Genomic DNA, 8,149 nt, shown 5'->3' on the forward strand with positions numbered 1-8,149 from the left:
AGTCCGTCAGATTTGTTTTTCGATTTTGAGGGCCTTAACGATCACCAAATTAGCTGAAATTTTTCAGAGATGATCTACACAAGATGATCTAGATATGTCTAGAATGAAGTTTGAGGAAATTCGATCGGAAAGTGGTGCAAAAATGGAAATCCGCACCAAAACTTTAGTGCGGACGTCCGCACCTGAGAAAGGTCCTATATATATAGAGTCTGGATCAGAGACGAACGTCCGCACGCCCTTAAAGTGCAGACATCCCTCCGTTCTCCACCGGACGGCTCCAACAACGGCACGCCTCCACCCTAGCGGACTCCAGCAGCATCCCCGATCACTTTCCCTCCCCGGTGAGTCCGCCGAATTCCAGTTTTCCAGCGAGATCGATTTTGTTTGAAGTTTTGGGTGATCTCGTCGGAAAACTAGAATTCGGGGCACTCGTCAGGAAAGAAAAGTGATCGGGGACGCTGCTGGAGTCCACTAGGGTGGAGGCGCGCCGTCGTCGAAGCCGTCCGGTGGAGAACGGACGTCCTCTTTGGAACGGCTCTGTGTATATATATATTTGGAATGGCTCCGTGTGTGTGTGTGTATATATATATATAGCTGGAATTAGGGTTCTGAGTTCTGTGTACGTTCTTTCTGTTTTGTTTAAGTTTCATATATATGGTAGCAGTTCTGCAATCATTGTCAAACTCCATTTTTATTGTTAGAATTCACGCACGGTTGCGGTTCTTATTAGAAAGTTACGTTTCACCAACTTCTCTGATCTTGTACATGGAAGTTTGCTGGTCTAGCTGAAAATTGTATTTGGTACCATGCAACTCGATCAGACAATGTGGATTTTGCTGAGATTTCTAATCAATCTCGTTTCTTTGTCAAACATTGCAGTCAATATCATCGAACCAGTCACAAGTAGATCGACTAGTTCGATACAAAAATAGTTTGTCGCCAAACATCAGGTAACACAGTAACACTACTAGGAGACAACTAATCATCAGATCAGGTTTCCATAACTAGCCGATGTAAAACAAAAATCAAGCATTTATTTATAGATGTACAGAGAAAAATCATGATCAAAATCATAGACTCGATCGACATAGACATTGGTTTTTAACATATCAAGCTACACTCGCCTTGTTATAGGCACTCAATAAGCTTAACATTAGTTCTTTTAGCTTGGCAATAAATTGCCTAATAACAGTATCTAGCGTCTAACTAATGCAGTAACAGTTGTAAGGTTTCATTGTTCGTTTCAAATGCATAATCATATCCTAAAGTATCGGCCAATTACCCTTGAACTTGTCAATCTCAGAGGTTGCGACTTGGAAACCCACCAAAGCATTTGCACCAATTTCACCCTAGTTAAATAATATATATATAGATTAATATGTAAATTAAAATTTAAGACAAATATAAGAAAGAACGTACAGTTAGGCCTAGCTAGGTTAATCTTAAACGTTTTGTAATGTGCAAACCTTTCCACTGTAATGGAACAAGGTAATGTTCCAAAGGGGACTGAATGCATCCAAGAACTTCATCAGAGCGCCTGGTCTTTCTGGAAAGAAAAAGCGGCAAAGAATCTCATCTTCAACATTTGATCGACCTCCCACCTGCTCCAGCAAATACCCAAACAAAAAAGGAATATCATCGACTTGAAATTTGGACAAACAAGCGAAGGAAAATGGGTTGTTTGTTTCATTAATAAGTCCAAGCTAGCTAAGATATCTCTTTCAATATATACATCATCAACATGTAGTTCAATTGATAATGTAAGATAAGGAGATGACAAACATGACAGAGAGGATCATGAAGCAAAAGATCATGAGCTACAAAACCCTAAACCACATTGATTTTTGCGTTAAGAAGTCAAGATTCATGAAACAGATCGAAAACAAGGAATTTTTGTACGTCATTTCTTAAAAAATAAGAGGGATGAGATTTTTTAGGATTACCAAAAATTGCATGTGATCTTTGATTAGTTCTTTACCAGTGAGGTTAATCGTTTGAAGCTGAGCCAACTTCATACGATCCGACATCCCTTCCAACTCCGAAATTGTGTGAAAAGAAACACTGCAACATGAACAAAAGGATTCAATTTTTGTTAGAAGAACAAAAGGATTCGATGAATTGTATCAAGTTCAATGATTAAGAAAAACAAAATATCCCATAGTATTGATCGAGAGGAAGTGACGAACCTGTAGAGGATAAGACCTTCATGTTTTTATCATCAAATCTGTAGCTAATCTCGATGATATTCATTGGACCAACCTGTTAGACAAGAGTGCATCACAAGCTCAAAATTGATGGAAAAAAGGAGTACGTTGTGAAAAATGCACGTTTTTGACTTACCAATTTACAAAAATATTTGAAGCTTCCACATTTTTCTGGAACAAATGTTGCAAGAAATCCTTCACGTCTCCGACCAACATCAGCTAGTTGGGATACCAACCTCAGTCTATCAAAATTCATGTTTGCTCCACTGGTTATCGCCACGACATTTTCACCCTTTAGTCCATAATATTTGCAATATGCTTCAGCTCCAGCAATGGCTGCTGCCCCTGCCGGTTCAAGTATGCTCCGTTTTTCCTCAAACATGTCCTGCGAAAACAAGAAACCCTACTTAAACTCGGCCTTATATAGAAGGAAAGATGGCACTAGAAAAAGTTAGGAATTCGAAGTATGTAATGTATATGCTATCAAACTTAGATGCTCACTTTTATTGATGCACAAACGGCATCACGATTAACAAGGATAACTCCCTCGATTAGCTCTCTGCACAATCGAAAAGTTTCTTCCCCGACTTTTTTGACTGCTATGCCATCTGCAAATCCTCCTACTCGTTCAAGCACAACTCTCTGACCGTGGTGTAATGATAGTGACATTGCATTCGCGTCCGATAACTCTACACCAATGATCTTAACCTGCAGAATCAAGAAAACGTTGTAGTCATCGAAGTATTGGAACAAAAGTATAAATTTTCCAAAGACTAGCTTCAAGATAGGACATGCGCACTTACCTCCGGCCGAATACTCTTGACATAGGAAGCTATGCCGGCAATTAGTCCACCACCACCAACAGGCACAAAGATTGCATGCAATGGGCCTTGAATTTGGCGCAGTATTTCCATTCCAATAGTTCCTTGACCTGCTATCACATCTGGATGATCAAAAGGATGTACAAATATGAGGCCTTCGTCTTTCGCCCTTTGTAGTGCGTAAGATTGAGCTTCATCATAGGACTCTCCCACAAGCACAACCGTTGCACCCAAACTCTCCATAGTTTTCCACTGACCAAATTGCATCGAACCAGATAATGAGATTAGTATAACAACTATAACAAAATTAATTTGTAGGATTAAGTACTTGTGATTTATCAAAGGGAAAAAAGATGGCACACTTTGATTTCGGGAGTTGTAACAGGCATGACAATGACGGCAGTGCACCCTAGTTTTCGCGCAGATAGCGCAACTCCTTGAGCATGGTTCCATGCTGATGAGCAAATGACACCTCTGTCCAGTTGTTTCTTTGAAAGCTTTGCCATCATAAGCTCCTCGAAGTTTAAAGGAGAAAACCTGCACGCATCAAGTCTGACTCTCCATAGTTTTCCACTGACCAAATTGCATCGAACCAGATAATGAGATTAGTATAACAACTATAACAAAATTAATTTGTAGGATTAAGTACTTGTGATTTATCAAAGGGAAAAATGATGGCACACTTTGATTTCGGGAGTTGTAACAGGCATGACAATGACGGCAGTGCACCCTAGTTTTCGCGCAGATAGCGCAACTCCTTGAGCATGGTTCCCTGCTGATGAGCAAATGACACCTCTGTCCAGTTGTTTCTTTGAAAGCTTTGCCATCATAAGCTCCTCGAAGTTTAAAGGAGAAAACCTGCACGCATCAAGTCTGTAAAATTCTACAGTAACATGAGTTCAATTTTAAAGAAATCACAAACTAAAGAGTATATTATGAGTTTCTTCAAATACCACGAATTAATTAAAGGGGTGGACGAATAACCAGATATTAGCTAGGTTCGATAGACTTTTGATTTATTATATGACGCTCAGTATACTCGGAAAATTGAGCGATTAGGCTCTTATAATTTGTTTCTCTAGTATATATTTGTTTCTAATCTTTGTACTTTGCTATACTCGAATAAGTGAGCATCAATTTCAAATGTAATGGGACTATATAGCCCTTGAGGTTATCATATGTAGTCATTCTGGTCTTCGATTTTATACAATGAAACTTTCATTTTGTTCAACAACAAAAAAAAGTACACTCGAAAAATTGGATAAACAGGTCGTTGAAACATGAAATTTATAGAATTAATATTCATATTCTTCTTCCCATTTAAACTGTATTTCCTATCGAAGACACCTTTCTGTTACACACATTCTTCATGCATGCATATTTTCTGGTAGACAAACCTCCTCTTTCATTTGTGTTTATCCTTGGATCACCAATTAAAATAGTTTTCATTCAGCTATGTACAAACTTACATACATGCATTATTCATGCATATTTTCTGGTAGACAAAACTCCAAAAACTCTTCTTTCATTGGTTTTTTGTCCTTGGACATTAATTTTTCATTTTCTCACGACCAGACATATCTTATATCAAACAAAAATTTAAATTACCTGATATTGACTAATGAGGAACTATTGATAATCCCAGATTCTCTTCTCTTTGTTTTTAGCCTTAACTTCCCCCAATTCTTATAAAGAAATAAGTTCTTGATTAATTATTTTCAATGATCATAAATGTTTGCTATTATTTAACTCCAATAGCTTGTGTACGTATCCATGGCAGCATTTGTACTCATCCAGTCATCCACATTATATACTAACTGCAACCCACATCCTAATTCCATGACATTATGAATTATAGAGAAAATGTAATTTGGAATAAAATACACATCTGCCTGAACCTGATTCACCGGAATAAAGAGTAAATAATCGATGAGATTATGTACTAAGAACTTATTAGAAGCTCTCCACAATACACGAAATTGTTTGATTTTGGCAACAAAATAAGTTCCACGTTTTCACACACATAAAAATAGAAGTTAATCAGGTTGCAATATACTTTTTAAAGAGCCGATTGAAGAAGCATATCTAGTGTAAAAGCATTTTTTTTTTTTTTGCTGAATAGTGTAAAAACATATTACTCTCCACTGTACACCATGTTTTCTTTGATTTCTATATAGCAATTAGCACTTTCTTATCATTAGATATGCTAGATCCAACGTTTAAAGCGCTTTAACTCTGTTTTCCGTTGTGTATTATTGAACCCTAAAACGCACTCAATTTGTAGCCAAAAACAAATGGTTTCGAGTATATGTTTGGTACATGTACAGAACTCGTTCACGTGAAGCAAATACTGATATGATGCATGATTAATTCAGAAGGTACAGGCTAGCTAAGGGATGCAAGGTTTTAGTGTCGTTTCTCTACGTACTACTTCAGTACATGCAAAATCATTATGATGATGAACCATCGAAAAAGAAAGCTGGAAATGAAGAAAGGAAGAAACGCAAAATCAAATAGAGGGCTTACAGGTTGTAGATCCTCTCTCTTGAGCCAAAGATGAACGCCGAGCTTGCCGGAGAGCTTTGAAGCGTAGTCCAATGGTGACTCAATGGCGACATCATAAACTTTAGATGTCAAAATCCTCGTCAAGTAGCTCATCACAGTACTCTCGGGAAGTCCGTGACCATTATCTCCGGCGAACTTTTCCGGCACCCAACCGAGAAAGCCGCTCTTGTACTCCAATGTCTCCGGAAGGACCTTCTTCAACTTATGAGACTGATTGTCTGAGGGTTCCTGCCGGGGCGATGTTTCGAAGGGACTCGGCAGCGGGGAAGGTTTGAAGGAGGTCACTTCAGCAGGGTTTGTTAATATAGCTTTGCATTGTTGGTTTCTGAGGTTAATACTCTTCCTTGAATTATAGTTTTTGAAAACTAGTGGTCTGATGAGGGACGGGACGGGGGTTGATGATGAAGTGTGGTAGTTTTTGAGAACTTGAGGTGAAGGTGAGGGAGTATAGCAGAGAGTCTCCATTGATATTATACAGATAGATAAAACAAGCTAGCGAGAGTACTCGGTACTGAAATATGCGTTTGGAATGTTAAGAATTGGGTTAATAAATAGAAATTATTGAATGAGCACTGTTATGATTGCAATTCCTATTATTTAAGGCCATGGACATATATATAGGAAAAAGAAAGACTTAGGCCATCTCCGGTAGGAGAGGGATAAATTGGAGCCACAGCTATAATTTAGCCCCTGAAAATAATATTTTTTTTATTCATAGACTACTAAACTATCTCCAGTAATACAGGGCCAAATTTTAGCCCGTTCAATATTTTATGATTTCACATTATATTTTTCAATATTTTCATTTTAACTACATACAAATATATAATCACAATTGGAAATGTAGATATCATGTACGGGTAGATACCGTAGAATTTCTCACTTATAGATTTAGTTTATTATAACAATATTTGAATTTGGACCAAAATTATTTTTTGAATTAACTTTTTAGACAATAAATATTTTGCATATGTTGTAATTATATTAACAAAATAAGATACGAGTCATTTATTGCGTTAATCACTTACATAGCATTGATTTTGAGTCAGTTGTAATGAGATGAGAATGAAATTATCCAATAGAAAGTAGACAATTATCATAATTTGGGTTTTCATCAATCAATCCACATGCATACTTTTAATTTTTTAATTTGATATGGGACCACAATTTGGTTTGCCCTGGGCCTTTCATGTCCCTTTAGCCCTCTTCTGATTTGTTGTTGGAGACCAAAATAAGGTTAAAATTTAGAATTTGGCTCTATAGCCTCTATTACTGGAGATGGTCTTAGACTTCTATCATCTAATGTAAATTTTTGGTAGTATATTGTGGGGTTAATTGGTTGTTGAGTTTAAAGACCAGGGAATTAGAACTTTACCACTGTAAATCTATATTAGGATTATAGTATGGGGAAACATTATAGCATCTCATCAGTCCCTGAACCGAAGTCTTCCAAGCCAAAGACGTTTGCTTCAGTCCTGGTGGGTGAAGATGAGTCTCATGTTCCCATAAGCTAATTGGATTGACAGCAATATGCTTCCACTTAATAAATCAGAGTCGGCCATGGATGATTCCAGACATGGTCATGTTGGCACATGATTCTTGATGAAGAAATACCATAATTGTGGATCCGTCAACCAATACCAATACCATAATTGGTAGACCTTGCACTGACTTTTCATGTTTGATGTTTGGTGGTCTTATCTTGTTTTCTGCAGCAGTTTGCAGACTTCTTAGCTGTTTTCATTTGGCATTCACATCTCATTGCATGTTGGCTTGTTAATTAATATTGGGGAATGGAGATGTCCAAGATCGGTGTTCACAGTTGCTTTGATGCTCCAAATTATGTGGATTGCTTGTAGGTTTTATCTACCAGCTTTCCTTTTAGTTTGTACATGAGATGGGAATACCCTATATATTCTCTTTTCTTAGTTTCAGTCTCGTGTTTTTTTATTCAAACTATGTAATTTTTTTTTTAAAATAAAATAAAATATGAGCGTGGGGCTGAGCCCCCCAGCTAGGTTGGGTTCCAAACCCTTAAAAAAAAATAACTAATACCAATACCAGAATCAGAAAGTAGGACATTACCGGTCAAGGGATTTAGACCGAAAACCCTAGGGTTAGCTGCCGCCAAGAGGAGAGAGCAAGAGGTCGATCTCATTTTAACTCATTTGAAAAAAATTCAGTTTATCCTCCAAATCTTTGGTGCCAAAATCAATTTAATCGTGTAACTTTTTTTTAAATCAACTCGTCCCTTCAACTTTTGTAAATACATCAGTCGGGTCCAATTTTTGAACTCCCCTCGAAATATGACGTCACCAAAGCTATTGGAACTGACAATGGGGACCCATAATTCAGCTTTATCCCTCTTCAAAAGGGTAAAATAGCCAATTTAAGAAAATATTATAAATATTATTAAAGAAGATAAAAAAAAAATGCATCTATTTCGGACCCTAATGTTCCATATGCGGTATTAAAAACCCAAAATCTTTCGTCTCGAATGCCCTAAATCCGATACGTAGATGCATATGAATCCCGAAATCAATAATCAACAACACTAAA

General features: G+C 37.3%; 1 pseudogene; it reads right to left on the minus strand.

Annotated features, from left to right (window-relative positions):
* Positions 1-1,206: 1,206 nt before the first annotated feature.
* LOC101309624 lies at positions 1,207-6,055 on the minus strand (annotated as a pseudogene).
* Between the last annotated feature and the right edge of the window lie 2,094 nt (positions 6,056-8,149).

Source organism: Fragaria vesca, linkage group LG3, assembly GCF_000184155.1.
Source record: "Fragaria vesca subsp. vesca linkage group LG3, FraVesHawaii_1.0, whole genome shotgun sequence".
Taxonomy (NCBI): Eukaryota; Viridiplantae; Streptophyta; class Magnoliopsida; order Rosales; family Rosaceae; genus Fragaria; species Fragaria vesca.